Raw genomic sequence first — 19,134 nt, 5'->3', positions numbered from 1 at the left:
AACTGAACAAAAAAATAAAATGTTGACTAAACAAACAATGGAATCTTATTCATTAGTAAAAATAAATGACTTACTGATACATGCCACAGCAGGTATAAATGTTGAAAATGCGGTGAGTGGAAGAAGCTAGTCATAAAAGACCATACTGTAGGAATGCACTTTTACGGAATGTCTAGAAGAGGCAAATCTATAGGACAGAAAGTAGTTTAGGGGTTCCCTACAGCTGGAGGTAGCGTGGGGGTGGGAAATGGGCTTTTTCTGCTAAATGGTTGGGTGTTTTTTTTCAGGAAGAAATAGAAGATTTTAAATTAGATTGCAGTGATGTTTGCACAACAGTAGGACCTCACTAAAAACTTTGGATTGGGCACTTAAAATGGGTGAAATGTGTTATGTGTCCATTATATCTCAATAAAACGTGGAAAAAAAAAGAAGTGACAAACTGCTCTTCAGAAACTCCATAAATAAGAAGATAATGGAAAAATATCTTTAAAGGACTGCAAGCCCAAAATTAAGAGAAATAAAATAATTTATTTACACACACACATACACACACACAGGGTTAAATAATTAAGTAAATAAGCTATAGGCAAAGGTAGCTAAGTTTTTAACTATCAGAGACAACATTATAGGGGAGGAGGGTCATATAAATCCTGTGCTGCTAAATTTAAGTTAGAGACATTACTTTGAACTCATTTTAATGTTAACATACACAGAAAACTATGAAATATTACAGATATGTGTGTATACCTACAGATCAGTACTATATATATATACACTAGTTAGGTATGTGTGTATAGATATGGGTTTATATATAGGTATGTCTACATGGGTTTCTATATGTACATATATGTGTGTGTACATATATACATACATATATATGTTAATCACACTATAGAAAACTGGTAAGAAAAAGCTAAATGTACAACAAAGTCAACAATCCCAAATATTCTTTTAAACTAATGTTTCAATTATCATTGACAGATGTAATACAGAAAAGATACCAGATTTCATGGTTGATAAATTTTTCAAAAAGGTCAAGTTAATAAGATTAACCATTTCTGCATGACTTCACATTGACTTTAATAAGCTAATTTGTTTTATGAATCTCAAAAAATGCACAAAACATGCAGTTTACTGGGATTTATTTGACCACAGAATACTTTTCTGAGCCATTTTTCATAGGAAAGTGTTCTGCAAAAAATGACAGGCTAGAATAAATTAACCCAAATACAGGGTGAAATAAAAACTAAAGGACATAGCAGAACATCAGCATGCATATATATATACTGAAAGATGTATTCTTTTTAAAACACTTTTTAAAAAAAATTGGGCTGGCTGTATTTTGTGTAAGTAATAACAGATTTGATGAACTGATCATCAATATGATTTCATAAAATTTTGTCCAATTAAATGTTTGTTCCATTGGGCATTTTATATTAAAAATGAAATATTTTTTACACAAAAATTAACAACATTTAAATCTAGTCAAAATAAATGCAAATACAAATAATGCAAATCTAGTCAAAAATAAAATAAAATGGTTTCTGAATACCCTGCCAAAATTATTTCTGGAGAAATAATGACAAAGTTTTCTTAGATCCATACATAAGAATCTTATTCTCTGAATGCTGCTTTCTCACCCACACTCCTGGAATTCATTTTTCACATAAGCTTACATCAAATATCCAGCAGGATGACTCTATCTACATGTAGATAAATGTACGTGAAGAGATGTGAAATGAGCAGAGTGAACTCTTGAAATTCTATCAAGTTCAAACTGTATAAGATTAACTGGCAATTTCTGGAGTCTTTTGATTTAAATTCTCTTTTATCTGTGGATAAGCATAAATCTGTTGGGTTTAGCTCATATCTACTTTTAAGTGCAGCTTCATTAATGTTTATACTTTTGAAGATGGATATGGGTTCCAAAGATTCCATGTTCCTCATTCAACTATAAAATGACTAAGTGCAGAACGCAGTTATCTCTACTAAAATGTCTCTAAACAAATTTAGGTAGGCAGAATGATTATATTTAAAGTCAGGATTACACCTGAGGTTCCTTCTGGGTCTCACTGACTCATTGGAGATTTGCAACTGATGAAAATTTCCAAAAAGGTGCAGGTTATTTAATTATTTGTGCAGACATATGACACCTTCCCATGAACTGAGAGATGGCTGCAGAATCTGCCCATACTGTGCTTTTAAAATGGTAGGAGGTTCTGCCTATACCAGCAAAAGCAAATCAGGGACGTGATTCTATAATGTATGTCCATTTATCTCAAGTCCAAAGACATAGCAACAAAACCCCCATAAAAGTTCAACATTTACTTTTCATCAAGCCACTTGCAAACGAGAACTGAAGCGTATACTCATAGTGCCATGTGTCTGATATACCCTGAAATGACTAATGAATTTCGGTTATATGCTGTGTCACCACTGAACACTGTATTCTGTGTCCTAGTGCAGTGAAAACCGAGTTCCATGATGATATACATGGTCTGTGCCAAGGACCATATAAACAGTTGTTGCTATAGATGCTCGCCATCCTTGGAATGAACTTGCACCTGAGCCTTTTGGAATCTTAAGGTGGAAGCTGACAATCATCTTTGTGGTAAAGAGCATTCTAAGATGCACCCCCCAATTCCTACCCCCTGGTGAACACACCCTGTACAACAGTCTCCTCTTGAGTAGGGGAGGCCAATCTGATGAGCCCTTTCAAAAGAACATAGATAACAGAAATAGAAGCCAGAGAGACTCCTAGATGAAGCAGATGCTCTCCTGTTGGCTTGGAGCCAGCAAACTATAAGGCAGACAGGGCCCCTGGCAGAAAATGGTGGCATCCTCTAGCTGTTGGAAATGATCTCCGATGACAGCCAACAAGAAAATGAGTGTGGCCATTTTGCCAACACTCACTGAGTGTGGAAGAGGACTGGAACGTCACAGGAGATCACAACCTCAACCGACGGATGTCTTGATTCCCCCTGGTGAGACTGAGCAGAGGATGAGGCTCACCCACACCCGGACTCCTGACCCAGGAAACGGAGAGCACCGACCTCACCCACACCAGGACTCCTGACCCAGGGGAGCGGGGGAGATAATAGACGGGTGTTGCTTCAAACTGCCAAGTTTGTGGCTATCTATCTGGCAGCGATAGAAAACCAATGCAATCTTGATATGATCTTTCAAATGACCTGAAGGGGAAAAGTACATATGCATATGAGAACAAAATGCCATCAACCTTCCTAAAATAATCATAAAAGGGAAATTTACACTCTCTTCTTTGTTGAGTCTCTCAACACACATAAATTATGCTGCATCTTTCAGCGTGTCTTACAATTCCAGGTTTATCAATCATTCTCACAAAAAATCTTTACCATTTTGTTTATACTTCTTAATACATTCTTTTTCAGTCTAACTGTCCAAGTCAAACCTGGACTCAAATAAAATAGAAAAGTTTATCCAATTAAAAATACATTTTCTAGGATTTCTAGACAAGTAGCCCCAAAATATTCCAAGTGGAAATAGAGTTTGCATTTGTGTTTAATTTATAATGTTTTTAAAAAGCAAGTTAAAATGAAAATCCTTCAAGGTTTAAGGTTTTGTACAATATCAAAATTGATCTTTCAAATTAGTAAAATTACATTTATTTGTCTAGTAACAGTTTCTTTTAGAATAAAAGATTTCAAATATCACATTGCATAGACCAAGTAGATATGAAAGAGGTTTTAAAAATCAATAATACATTGAAATAATTGCGTGGTTTTATTCTGTGAATGTAAAAAGACACACAATCTCAAAATTATGAGACTCCATGCTCCATTAGATGAGAAAAAGTATTAGAAAATATAATACCTCTGATAAATACGTTAACCACTATGAGTCACAGTGTAACTAAGACTGTTGTCATAGTCATAAAAGCAATTGTTAATGATGATTATGGGAACAGTCTCTTAAAATTGAATTTAGGTTTAATAAATCAAATAAGAAGAACAATAGAGGAACAGGAGAATTCCTATAAATGACTGGGGAAAAGAACACTTGAAAGAATTTATTAGAACATACCATGTTTTAAAATTTTCTATGGTTGCACCAATTACTTTAGGATAAATTTGACCAAAGTAGGTTCAAAAGAAAATTGAAATAGGACAATTGAGCTTACTGAAACAATTATAGCATATATTTCTTAATTAATTTGCTTTTTGATAAATTGATTACCCTATTATTATAACTTCAATATTAGGCAGTGGACAAAATAGATTACCAGGAGACAAGAAATTTTAAAAATTTATAGAGTGCTGACAGACTTACTAAAATTCTTTCGAGAAGCACTTCTCGATGTTTGATATGAGCATGCATTTCCTGGGAATCTCATTACAATGAAGATACTAATTCAGTAGAACTGAAGGAGGGACCTACCTTTTTCATTTCTAATAAGCGTCTGTGTCTTCACTACCTCATTCCTCTGAAGCCTGTGGGCAACCACTGTGAATTACAAATCACTTGAACAAGAGGTAAAATCTCTGAATGTATATAAATTCAGAATTCTGTATTATTGCTTCTATGATTATTTTTTTTTAATGTTTAACAAATCTATATTGATTAGTTGATTCTTTATACAAGAGTGCCTCAATGCATTTCAAAGTGAGGTTGACCTTAAGGTCAAAATCAGTGATGGTTGGTCATTGTTATGGGTTGAACTATATCCACACAAAAGACACACTGAAGTCCTAATCATTAATATCTGTGATTTGGAAACAGGTTCTTTGCAAACACAATCAACTTAAAATGAGGTCGTTAGAGCAGTTCCTAATCAACTATGACTCGTCTCCTAAGAAGAGGAGTAAACAGAGACAGGGAGAAGACTGCCATGTGACACCAGAAGTAGGGACTAGCAGGATCCACTTCCAAGCCAAGGAACACCTGGTGGCACACAAAGCTGGAAGAAAGAACCTACCCAAGAGGCTCTGGAGGGATCATGGCGCTACCAACACCTTGATTTTAGAAATCCAGTACTTTGTAGAGAAAACTCCCGAACAATAAGAGAATAATTCCTGTTGTTTGAAGCAACCCAGTTTGTATCACTTTGTTATAGAAACCCTAGGAAACTAATCAATTATTAATCATATGGGGGGTGCACTTTAAAGCTCATTTTCATAAGAGTATTGAACAGTAATTATTAATTACTCATTTTCTAAATTCCCTCTCTTCTAATCTATTTATTCCTTTTAGCTTTAACAGGCAAAAGCCTTACTGAGCTAGTGAAGTAAAACACAAGAAAAATTTACAGTACCACCTAGATGATTAGAAATTAAACATCTTTTAATAAATTAATAATTCCCTCTAAAATCTTAAAATTGTCACATAAGTCAGAAAGTATAATTATGCCCATTGTAAAATACAAGTTTAGAGTATCTGAATGATTTGTGCAAATAGTAAATAGTGGCAATAAGTGAGGAGATCCCCAATGCGAAGGCATTGTTTAAAGTTTCTGTGGGTTGTATGGTGAAATGGATACTACTACAATATAAAAAAAAAAAAATCAATCCTTTGGTTATCAATCAGTCAACCAATCATCAATGTTGACTTTGTGATAAACATTGAGCCATGTACTGGAATATGAACGAAGATACATCCCTTTACCAGGGAGCTTACAATAGAACCAAAATAAATAATATTTTTAATGACAGTATATTATTCCTTTCTTCTCCTTCTAACTTGTATTTCTTTGTAAGCCTATGTGACCTCTAAACCAATATTTTTGCAATAAAAGTTCCTTCTTAAATAAGACATCATTCCTTTTGGGGGCCCTGGGTGGCTCAGTCGGTCAAGCATCTGCCTTCAGCTCAGGTCATGATCCAGGGTCCTGGGATCGAGCCCTGCATTGGGCTCCCTGCTCAGTGGGGAGTCTGCTTCTCTCTCTGTCCTTCACCCCTCTCATGCTCTCTCTCTCGCTTGCTCTCTCAAATAAAAATAAAAATAAATCTTTAAAAAAAGAAATCATTCCTCTAAGTAAAAGGTGGTTTATGGTTCACCACTGCTCCTGCTCCAACTGCCATTTCATCCTCATAGCGCACTTGACTCTCCATCTCTCTCCACCCCACCCACATTGCTTTCACACTGTTCCTTGAAGACACCATCTTCCTGTAATAACAGCATCACTGACCCATGCTGTTTTGTCTACAGTGGGCGCCTTCCCATCCTCTCTGCCCAGATAGCGCCCTTGTAAGCTTTGTATTTCAACAAATCTTGTAAGACTTCCATGGATTTCCTGCATCAGTTAGACACCCCTGGTATACACTATCATCATCACATGTATGTCTACGTCATAACGTGGATGTCACTTTGGATTGTTTTATTTATTATCAGATCAAAATATATCTCATTTTGCAGTGATAAAGTATGTTTCACATGCTTTATCAATCTTAAGACCTAAAAGACTGTCTGGAACTTAATAGTCAATAGATGTTTTCTTAGTCAAGAAGTAGAGGCATGTGATTATGTACTTCATAGGAAGAGAACACAGAGTAGCTGAGAGAGTAAATGCTGGAGTGCTACTTTCATATAGAAGCCCTCCAGGAGACTAATGCAGCTATTAATCATATTGGGGGCAGTACTTAAAGGCTCATTTGCATAAACTCCCATCTAGACTCTGGCAGTAACTGGGCTAATTGTTAGATTTGCCAAACTATATTACCTTTCTGAGTTTCGATTTCATCATCCATGAAGTGAATATAAATATAGTACCAATATTAGAGTGTGATTAGAAAGATTAAATGAAGGAACTGATGTCAAGAATTTAATATATAGACTGAAATTTAGTACACACTAAAAATTTAATTATATTATTTATCACTCTTATTTTTATTTTGAAAAATAGTTCTAACATTTAAAAAAGCATTTCTCAGTAATTTAGGTTTTCACTACCTACTTATCCAAATGTTACTTAACTGAAAGAAATTAATTTCTAAAGGAATATATTTTTGTGATAAATTGAATGATAATAGAATGATACACATTTCTCTGAATTAATACCTATTAAATAATCCATCAGTTTTTATAGAAAAACTTACATTGAATATGAGAGAAATCTTAAAGAATACAGTGCATCAGGTCTGAGTTGATTTATTAAACACATATCTTATATACCTATTATGAGCTAAGTGCCAGGTTCCATGGTAGAAATATAATGATAAATCTCCAGACTTCAAGAAATTTTACATAGTTTACTCAATAAAACTACAAGGCTTTACAATTATCAAAGATAAAGGTTTTCATAAATTTATAAAACCTTTATTTGTACAGATTACATTTCTTCCAGTAAAGTAACATTTCCCTAAGATAGACAATAAAACCTTTATTTAATGTTAATAATGAAATTTATCACACTGCATTCTTTTTTTAAGGTTTATTTATTTTATTTGAGAGAGAGAGAGAGCAGGAGTGGGAGGGGGAGAGACTCTCTAGCAGACTCCCTGCTGAGCAGAGACCCCCCCCAGCTCGGGTCTCTATCCCATTACCCTGAGATCAGGCGCCCCCACACTGTATTCTTAGGTTTTTGCACAATTCCTGAAAGTTGGCTTATGAAGCCATAGCACAACACCAAAGACAAATTTTTAAAAAGAATTGGTAATATATGAGAATAATACATTATTTATAGGCATACTGAAAATGGTATAATAATTAAAAAATTACTTACATGTTGCAAATGAGGTTTTAAAGATAACAAATGCCAAAATGGGATAAAATGCTCACCATCACAAACTCTGAATTTAGGGCACCCACGTTTAATTACTGGGATGTCCATTAGTGTGACATTAAGGAAATTGTTTAGCTTCTCTGGGGTTCATTTCTCTTCATATCAAAAAGGGAAAGGATAAAATCTGCCTTGCCAGCTTGAAGGATAATTCATATAAACTCTGAGCAAATAGTAGAAACATCCCATGAGCATTCAGTAGGAGTAGCTTTCAATACGGTTCCATTATTCAAAAACACTACAACATGCTATATACAATAGGAGTGACAAAATGGGGGCGCCTGGGTGGCTCAGTTGGTTAAGCGACTGCCTTCGGCTCAGGTCATGATCTCAGAGTCCTGGGATCGAGTCCCACATCGGGCTCCCTGCTCGGCGGGGAGTCTGCTTCTCCCTCTGCCCCTCCCCCCTCTCATGTGCTCTCTCTCATTCTCTCTCTCTCTCAAATGAATAAATAAAATCTTAAAAAAAAAATAAAAATAAAAAAAAGGAGTGACAAAATGTTTCCTGTTTTATCATCAAAAACATCCATAAATATACAGATTTAATGCATAAATTTAAACATGTTCCTCTTGGCAACCAAAATATTTACTGGAAAATATTCACTGGAAAATCCAAACAAAAACACTTGAGCGCTATAGGTCTCCTTCACTCAAACAAAATTATAGAGTCAAGAACGTCAAACTAAGTTTTCAACCCATTCTCTGATATGGGATTGACGCAACAGCCAAATCCAGGGGTTAAAATGTTCTGTTTCATCTTGGAAAATTTCCTGATGGCAAGATTTTTTTTTGCTAGAAAAAAACTGATAGGAACTAATGAGAAAACACGGGAAACATCTGAATAATAATATAAAAAATCTACAGTAAAGCTGAACACTTATGTAAGGGATAAAGTCTAAGAAGTAATCTGAAATATATCATGAAAATTAATCTTAGTAATTTGAATTAATGCTTTAGGCAATTGAGGGCTATTAAAGATGGATGAAGGCAATAGTGATCACAGATACTTATTCTAGATATTTAACTGGAATTAAAGCTCACAGTTGTTTGAAAAATGAAGATATCGGGAAAACACTACAAGGTGTGACTACCTGGATTTTCAAAAAAAATAAATAAAATTGAAAGACTGATATCACAAGCTTTACATGGGAGACAATAAATTTGTGACAACAAGGGAGATGAAGAATACACAGATTCAAAACCACTGAGCCGGAGAGGAGGTACAATGGTAGAGTATGGGGCTTCAGGAGGACAACTGCCACCTGGGTTTAGTCCTGAGGACTTTGAGATGGCATCCGAATATTAAATTCAATTCATTTATTCATTCGACAAACATGTGTCTGACAACTTTGTGTCAGATGCTGAGAATGCAGTCCTCAACAAGAATGGCATAATCTGTCCTCATGAAGTTTCACTCTACTTGGAAAAGCAGCTATCAAAAAAATAACCATGCCATCAGTCATGGAAACCTCTATGACAAACCTGTCTTTAGAGAAGTCTGGGGTCTGGGAAGGCTTCCTTGCAAAATATAATGCTTTGGCTGAATTTGAGTGGCACTGGACTAATTAAAGAGGAGGCTGGACACTGAACAGAGATATGAAGGTGGGAGAAGCATTGAGTGAGTGTTAGAACACACATAAGGTCAGAGTATGCAGGACCCTTTGTCTATGTTTACATTTTAGTCTGCAGCCTAGGATTATTGTGATTCCACTGAAATACTTTAAGTAGATGGTGTTGAGCTGAATAAGTTCCTTAAGTAGATGAATGCTATAGGAAGATTTTGATGTAGATGATTGACCCCAGTAGACAAACAGGTTAGTGGAGGACAACAGCAAGTGTGTGGATACCAGTTGGTAATCTGCTTTATTCCTCTAGAGAGAAGGTGATCGCATCTTAGTCTGGACAACTCGGTAGATGATGGTACCATTCATCAGTAGGGCAGACACCGAAGAAGACATGGTTTGCACGGAGGCTTCTTGTGGTGTGGGATATAGGTGCCTGGGAAGCATTCTACTGTATAGGTAGCTGGATATGTGGCCCAGGACATGACACAAGGTCCCATATGTACTGAAGGTAATAAGTACATTTGTGTTGCTGACACTTTGTCATCTACCTAGAGGATAGACATGAAGCTACATACCTAGAGAAGAGCTCCAAAAGAGAGTGGGTTTCATGAGCATATCCTAGGGGCCACCACTGAGCCAGGAAGGAAGCCCATGTGCAGGTCAAAAAGATAAATCTGTCACTAGAAGAGACATGAAGGAGAAATCAACATTGTGGTTCTTTAGAAGCTCAATACTTCTGTTAAGGCTTTCTATTTCTGAGAATTTGTATGATCAACGGAACTACACAGTAAGCTTCTCAGTTCTTCTGCATGTACGTGTCCACAGTATAACGGCTCACATATCCTTGATATTTAGATTTTCTTAGGGATATCCAGATTCCTTAGTTGTATCTAGTTTTGAATTTCATCATACATTCTTTAACCCCAAAACAAATAGTTTTTTTTTTTTTTAAAGATTTTATTTATTTGACAGAGACACAGCGAGAGAGGGAACACCAGCAGGGGGAGTGGGAGAGGGAGAAGCAGGCCTCCCGCCCTGCAGGGAGCCCGATGCGGGGCTTGATCCCAGGACCCTGAGATCATGACCTGAGCCGAAGGCAGACACTTAACAACTGAGCCACCCAGGTGCCCCCCAAAGCAAACAGTTTTTACTTATTTTATTCCATAGTAATAATTCTGGGAACAAAAATATTGTTTTTCAGCTACTATTTTCTGAAAGCTAATTGACTGGGTGTTCACAGATTTGAAAGATCACTACATGATATAGCAATATAGGACATAAAAACATGGAATTTTTGTTAAATTAAGGTATATATGTTGATATATGTACATATGATTTCTTTTTAAGATTTTATTTATTTATTTGAGAGAGAGAGTGCATGTGAGCACGAGTAGGGGGAGAAGCAGAGGTAGAGAGAAAGGGAGAAGACTCTCTGTTTAGCAGGGAGCCCGATGTGGGGCTTGATCCCAGGACCCTGAAATCATGACCTGAGCCGAAAGCAGATGCTTAACCAACTGAGCCACCCAGGTGCCCCCATACGTATGATTTCTTAAAGACATGAATTTTTAAGTGGTTAATCACAGTATCCATATATTTTAACATATTATAGTACAAATGTTGTCTTGAGATTACATTAAATTAAAGCTAAGAAATTTTCTACAAATGAATCCCAATCAACATGTTATAGTGAAGTTTAAATGAAAAGTGCATATAAAGCATTTACCATGTGCCCCCCCACAAAACACTCAGAAATACTAACTTTTATTGTAATCATAAAATATGTGACCACCTTAATGTTATAATGCATAATATTTCTTGAGACATAAATAGCTATCATCACCATCTGTGTGCGAGTTCATACAAACACACACACACACACACACATGCTATGTCCACGTATGTTTGGAAACAACTCACCAATGCATCCTCCCTTAAATATAATAATATAAACTATAAAAACCCAAGTAACTTGCATTTCCCATTTGAGCATGAACACTGTCATAGAGCTCAATTAGGAAAAATTTACCCAGAGAGTGGTCTTGAGTTTTTGTGGACTCAAGTTATTTATACAATGACTAAGCATTTTAATAATTCAAGGTAAATGAATCTTAAACACTAAAACCTCTCCTGGAAAAGGTAATGGTTAGTTATATAGAATCCTTCAGATGTAAACATGAGCAACAGATGAGGTATCTCTCTTAATCATGATCAGTGTAAGGTATCCACATTGAAATTCTTCTGCCTACTTAAAAAAGTGTGGTCATTGTGCCATTTTTAAAACTTAAAAATATCCTATATGACACACTTTATATATATAATGTATATATGTTTATATATATGTATATAGTATATATATTCATACTATTATGCTTACATTTATATACCAAGGCATAGTATCAGCTTTGTAATTTGAATGATTTTGATAATCAAATAGAACAAATGCAACCATACTCAGTTTAACGGATCATCATGGAATCTTATTATTTAAGATTTTTAAATAATTTTTTTAATTAGATTTTATTATAACTTAGTAGGGAAGGCCATAATTAAAGTGGATGATATATTTACATGTCATGGGTCCACTGTAGTAAACATGATCAGAAAATGATATAAAAATATGATTATATTATGTAAGGGCTGTAGTATTGTTTGATTTAATGAAATCACATAGGTAGAGAATTATTCCTTTAAAAAAAAACTTTCACATATTCTCTATTATTTATTTTTTCTAAGCTAAGAAACCAATATAAGGATTCTTTGTGACTATCAATTTAAATTACAGCAAATTTCACTTATGTTAGTTTGGGAAACACTGCCACATTTTTAGATAAACAGTGAAACTGAAATTTTAAAAATTACTCAGATGAGGTATTTCTAAGTGAAGTGATATCATGTCAGTGTGTTTAACGCAAAGCTTTACCTGGGGCTTCATTCAGAACTAGAACATACCAACCACTAGATGAAAGGAATCATGCTCATAACTTGGAACTACTTTCCTATGTCATTTCTCTGTACATAACTTTAAATTTTAGAAGTTGACACGGACATTTCCAAGGCCATGGCTTTCTAAAATAGTTGGGGGAAATTGTTTTATTTAGATTTCACTTCGAAGTTTTATTTATTTAAATTTTTTGTCTATTCCAAAAGCATATTAGACACTTCACCATACTGTATGCAGCGTAACGAAATAAAAGTTGATAAGACTCCAGTTGAAAAAGAAGTCAAATCATAAATAAAGATCAGGAATAAAGCTAGTGAGAAAAAATTCATGTGTGATTATCCTACACAAGGATAATTAACACCGCAATTTATGATTTGAGGTCCAAATAACCAAAGCCAAGCAAAACAAAAACGTTATTCATGTATTAGTCCATAAGACAAAAGTTTAAAATAGATAAAACACAAAAATACATTTAATATATTGTTTCATTAATCACCTTGAGGCAAGCGCATGAAGGGAACATCAGAGAAGCTGATTATTGAAGAAACTGGAGTAAGATGAGCAGAGGGGAGTCAACACGATCAAGGGATGCATGCCATTAGAGGTCTGGCTCAGTTGACATATAAAATGAAGGCTTGAGGTCCGAAACCCAAATGCTATCAGGAGCCAGGCAGGCAGAAAAGGCTTCGAACCCCCAATACAACAGCACTGAAAGGAGAGGGTGGTGGTCGACGCTAACAGCACGCATTTCCACACTGAAAATAATGAACATTGGGTGACCCAAACCAAAACCACAACCGCAATCCCAAAACCAACCAGAAATCAACATGCAGAGGCTCTCAGATGGACGGTGTCTCCTGCTTTACAGAAATATCTGGGGCATAAGCCAAAAAAGATGTCAAGGTGATAGTAACTAATAAATCCCGCCCTGCAGTTAGGGGAGAAGCCACTGTTGAGAGATGTAGTGATTTCCATGGCTGCCTCATGAAAACAATGACAGCAACTGAGAATAATTTATACAGATGTTCACTTTATAGAACTGTCATCAAAAATAGCATGGCAGGGTGCATATAATCTTTTTTTGTTGTTGTTAACTCTCACTATTTCTCAGTATCCCCACATTTAATTGGATAAGGACTTTGGCAGCAATTTACACTTAATTTTAAGCTTGCAGAAAATTGGGTTCTAAGTGCGTAAGCGACAAAGCATGTATTGATGATCCCTGAGAAACACATGTGCCTCAGAGTCACAAATCATAGCACTCCCATGTGGAAGAAGCCCTGGGGATAATCCAATTATTCTACAGATGAGGAAGCAGCTACCTACACACATACAACAGGAAGTCTGACCCATGGCCCCGGAGTTTCCTCAGGAAGGCAGGACGGGAGCTTGAGTTTCTGAATAAAAACCCTGCCACCCTATTCCACCAAGGCTCATCACTTCCCATGCCCGATGGCCCGCTCAACACCAGACACAGCTCTGCATCAATCTGGCAGAGGGGTGTGAAAAGGGTCTACTGAATGGAATCTCCGAACACTAAGAAATGTTATTTTTAAGAGCATTTGTATTTGAAGATGTGTTTGATGTTCTCTGACAGTAAATTATAGCAATACCATTTTTTGATAGACTATGTTTCAATCACCACAATATATTTTTGAAAAATCAGAGCAGACTAAAAAAAATATTCTCTTCGTATGGTAGAACATACTGATTTGAGATAACAAACCCCCGAAGCCAAAACTAAATTATTGGTGCTTTCTTCCTTCAAGTTCAGCTTCTTTGAGTCCCAGTGTTGACATGTTTTGTTTCAGGTAAATTTACAAAGGGATTGCAGAAGGACGGAATGCAGGGGTATGGAATTTATAGAGATAATACCAGAAAAGCCATGGTTTAAAATTAGTAGTTAAATGTGGTTTTCTCCCGTTAATCTTTTTAAAAAGTTTCTAAGCTGTCACCATTTCAATAACCATCACTCCTATTCTTAGAAGTCCAGCTTCTTACAAAAAGATTTGAGGAGCTAATTTCTGATGAAACTAGATTTGGGGGCATTCACTTACTTGCTCTGGTTATATAGCTCTTAAAATTTATTTATTATTGTAAGAAAAGCCTTCAAACTCAAAAGCAAAAACAATGTAGAATAAAAAATAAATTTTCCTTTAATTCAGATCCCAAACTATCTAATGCTTGCCCTGAGGGAAAAATAGCTGATTTTAGTTTCTTGATTCTCCTCCTAAAATTAACTTAAGTATTTATATACATATATATTCATTTATTTCACATGTTAATGACAATACAAGTTGTTCATTTACCCTCTGATGTATTTTTTTTTTTGGCAATAGACACTAAGTTTCTTTCTCAAACTTTAACCAAGTCTGTACTGCTTAGTGAGTGTCTTGTATGTGCAACATAATATCATGTACAATTTGGACGCAAATCAGACACAGTGCCCACCATATAGAACACTGCTATGTCATGTCTAATTTTCTTCCTCTTTATTTCAAAAAATTATTATCAAAACACAATGCCAATACTAGAAGACTGTCCTCATATATTTTCTTCTGATATTAAAATAAAATTCTGTCACTTGGACAGAAATCATTAAGTTTTTAGGGGTTTAGCTACATGTCACACAAACTGTTTTCACACTATGTGAAGATTTGGTGAGGACTTGCAAGACAATTTTGATCATCCTAATACGGCAAATACACAGAGTTGGTATATTCTGCCCAGTGCAGTGCAAAGTTCTCGGCATAAAGCCAACTTTCTTACTGGGCCCAAATCCAAATGTTACTTATTTCAGAGCTATGCACTTGCTACTTTCATGTGCAGGAGGATAATACGGGACCTTTGAAATGCCGATATTATTAGTATCTACAGGAGATGGACTATAAAATACTAATTCAGTTATTGACAGAAAAAACAGAGGCCAGATCAATGCCACCCACACCTTCTCACTGCTGTCCGACACCCCTGAGACTCAGGCCATTCCCAGGGAGGTCTGGATAGAGCGTACAACACATGAACTCATCCACACCACACTGACCGATGCTTAATTTCAGAATCATTTCTGAGGGGGGAAATATTTCCATAAGAGATGCAAAGTATTAGCAATGTGCTGAAGAATCTTCAAGAAGATGCAATCACAAAAGGTGCTGGAAGTTAAGATTACTTCAGGCTGGTCTATTTTCCTAGACCAGAAAGTCAAGGTTCTCTATTTGTATCAGAACACTGACTAATGGAACTTTAAGTGATTCTTTATTATAAAATGTGAACTACTAGTTATACAATGATAAACCGGCTTCTTTATTTAAATATTTCTAAGATAATTTAATAAGCTACAATGATCTTCTACGATGAGGGCAGAATACTTGGAATTTTTCTAAATTCATTTGCCTGAAGAATTTGTTTGTAACTGCAGGACATCTTGTGGGGTTGGTGCTCTGCGAATGCACCTCATGAAATGCGGCTCTCCATCCTTCTTCAAGCAACTAGCCCCTCTTGCCCTAAGTGTTTCCATGCTGACTTTTAGTGGACCATCTACTTTTCCCTGGGTCGACTAACAGATATTTGAGAATGCGTTCAGGAAACTGACAAGGGGGAAACAGCTGGTTTATCCTTGCTCAGTGACCACAGAGAGCCTTTTATTTCCAGAACCCCAACGCCTTCTGTAAGTATGACTGTCAGTTAGGAGAAGGAAGCATATTAAATTTAAAGATTGTTTTCTAACCACAGGGATCCCGGCCAAGCCACTGGCAAAATTCATGTACCCCAGTTCTTCAGATTTTGGTTCAGGGTTTTATCATCCTCAGTCACTTGCTTTTCCAATGCAGAAAGAACAGAGGAAGAAGTAATTAAATAACATTTCTTCCTTCTCTACAGGAAACCAAGATGACAATGGCAATTTGTTAACTTCTGGAAATAAGGAAGCAATTAAAGGAGAAATAAATCTTTAAGGATTTTCCTAAATCTTGAGCTCCTTCTACAGCAGCTTATTACCAAGTGCTAGTGTGTAGACTGGCTTCATTTGGAACAATGCCTTAACACATATGTGGTACTTCATAAGTTTGGTGATTAATTGATTGATTAAATAAATATCAGCAAAAAGAGTAATAAGGAGTAAAAATTAATTGTCGGGCAGATTTCAAGACATGATTGATACCATATTTGTAGAAACTTAGAGAAGCCGAGGAGTAGGAGACCTGGATTTCATCTCCTCTCAGGAATTCAGCTGGATAGGGATCAAACCATTCTGAACACCTATAAACACAACAGGAGATCCGAACAAAAGAGTAACAACAACTCTCTGAACAGAAAAGCGACCACTTTCTGGAAGGTAGGACGTGCGGAGAAGTGAATCGAGGCGATATTCGGGAGGATAGATGGCGGGGGAGGGGCCTCCGTCGGCCACGTATGGAAAGTGATAGAGCCACGGAGCACAAAATCGGAACTTTTAAAAGTCTGCTCCACTGAGGGACGTTACTCTGGTGGCTAAGCGGGGGGGGGGGGGGGGTGGAAACCTCGTGGGACAGTGTGGTCTCAGGACCCTCGGGGGTCACAGAAAGACCAGGGGTACCTGAGTGTGGCAGAGCTCACAGGTATCAGAGCAGGGAAGCCGCTGCAGAGACGGAGCCCAGGCACGGGCTCTCAGCTCGGGGTTGCCATAAACGGTGATCTGCGGCACAGTCGGGCCACTGTTCCTCCAGCAGGGACCCAACAAGCGGCAGATCCGGGGAGACTCACCTTCCTCCCCCGGGAGGAGCCGCGCGGGAGTGCACCGCAGGAATCTGCTGGGTTTGGAGACTCCACACGGGGTCGGGTGCCAGAGATAGAAACACGCGGTCACAGGCCAGGAGAGCACGGAGTGTGGCCGGAGACCGGGGAGAAAGGAGTGACTGGCGGCTTTTCTCTGGGGGCTCACTGAGGAGCAGGGCCCCGAGTTCTCAGTTCCTACAGGGCGGAGATTGGGAGGCCGCCATTTTCACTCTCCGCCTCCAAAGCTGTGCGGAAAGCTTGAAGGGAAAAAAAGCTCCGGAGAGCAAACCCGAGCAGATTACTTAGTCCGGACTGGGCAAGGGCAATTCCACCTCCGGCAAAGACATTTGGAAACCACGGCAACAGGCCCCTCCCCCAGAAGATCAGCGAGAACAGCCAGCCAAGACCAAGTTTACCAATCAATGAGAACAGCAGAACTCCAGCGCAAGGGGAATACTGCACATAGAATTAATGGCTTTTTTACCATGATTCTTTAGTCTTTCAAAGTTAATTTTTTTTAACTTTTTTCTTTTTTTTTTTTTTTGAATATTTCTTTTTCCCTTTTTCAACCAACATCTTATCAATCCCTTTTTAAAAAAAAAAATTATTTTCCATTTTTATTTTTCATTTTTAGAGTCATATTCTATCCCTTCATAGTAGTTACCCTTATTTTTGGCATATATATATATATAAAAGTTGTTCTCTCTTTAAAATTTTCAGATAGTTTCTTCTAACAGATCAAAAAATACCCTAAATCTCTAGTGTATGGTTTCGTTCTACTCTCCTGCCTGATCACATTCTCTCCCTTTTTTTTTCCTTTTTTTTTTAAATCCTCTTCTCTTTTTTCAAACAACTTCTTATCAATTCCTTTTATAATTTTTTTATAATTTTCATCTTTACAATCATATTCCATCTCTTCATCATATCAACCCTTATTCTTGTACATACATAAGTTTGTCTTTCTTTAAAATTTTGGGAGGAACTACCTTCTAACAAACCAAAATACACCCAAAATCTAGTGTGTGGCACTGATCTATGTATCAGCCTGATCATATTTGATCATATTCTGTTTTTTTTGTTTTGTTTTTTTCTGTTTTTTTTTTCTGTTTTTATCTTTTTCTTTTCTTTTCTTTGCTTTTTCTTTTTCTTTCTTTCCCTTTCTTTTTCCCCGGCTTCAGATCTTTTCTGATTTGTTTAGAGCATGTTTTCTGGGAACGTTGTTACCCTGTTAGCATTTTGTTCTCTCATTAATCTCTTCTCCTCTGCACAAAATGACAAGACGGAAAAAATGACCTCAACAAAAAGAACAAGAGGTAGTACCGACTGCCAGGGACCTACTCAATACGGACATTAGTACGATGTCAGATCTAGAGTTCAGAATCATCACTTTAAAGATACTAGCTGGGCTTGAGAAAAGCATGGAAGTTATTAGAGAAACCCTTTCTAGAGAAATAAAAGAACTAAAATCTAACGAAGTCGAAATCAAAAAGGCTATTAATGAGGTGCAATCAAAAATGGGGGTGCTAACTGCTAGGATAAATGAGGCAGAAGGAAGAACCAGTGGTATAGAAGACCAAATGATGGAAAATAAAGAAGCTGAGAAAAAGAGAGATAAACAACTACTGGATCACGAGGGCAGAATTCGAGAGATAAGCGATACCATAAGACGAAACAACATTAGAATAATTGGGATCCCAGAGCGGGGCAGAAGGTATAATGGAGCAAATTACAGCGGAGAACTTACCTAATTTGGGGAAGGAAACAGGCATCAAAATCCAGGAGGCACAGAGAAACCCTCTCAAAATCAATAAAAATAGGTCAACACCCCGACATCCAATAGTAAAACGTACGAGTCTCATAGACAAAGAGAAAATCCTGAAAGCAGCTCGGGAGAAGAGATACATAACCTACAATGGTAGAAACATTAGATTCGCAACAGACCTATCCACAGAGACCTGGCAGGCCAGAAAGGACTGGCAGGATATATTCAGAGCACTAAACGAGAAAAATATGCAGCCAAGAATACTCTATCCAGCTAGGCTCTCATTGAAAATAGAAGGAGAGATAAAAAGTTTCCAGGACAAACAAAAACTGAAGGAATTTGCAAACATGAAACCAACCCTA

This window comes from Mirounga angustirostris, unplaced genomic scaffold, assembly GCF_029215605.1.
Source record: "Mirounga angustirostris isolate CCGP_5_RB_7025 unplaced genomic scaffold, mMirAng1.0.hap1 SCAF_6, whole genome shotgun sequence".
In the NCBI taxonomy this organism is placed as follows: Eukaryota; Metazoa; Chordata; class Mammalia; order Carnivora; family Phocidae; genus Mirounga; species Mirounga angustirostris.
This window is presented reverse-complemented; position numbering follows the sequence as displayed.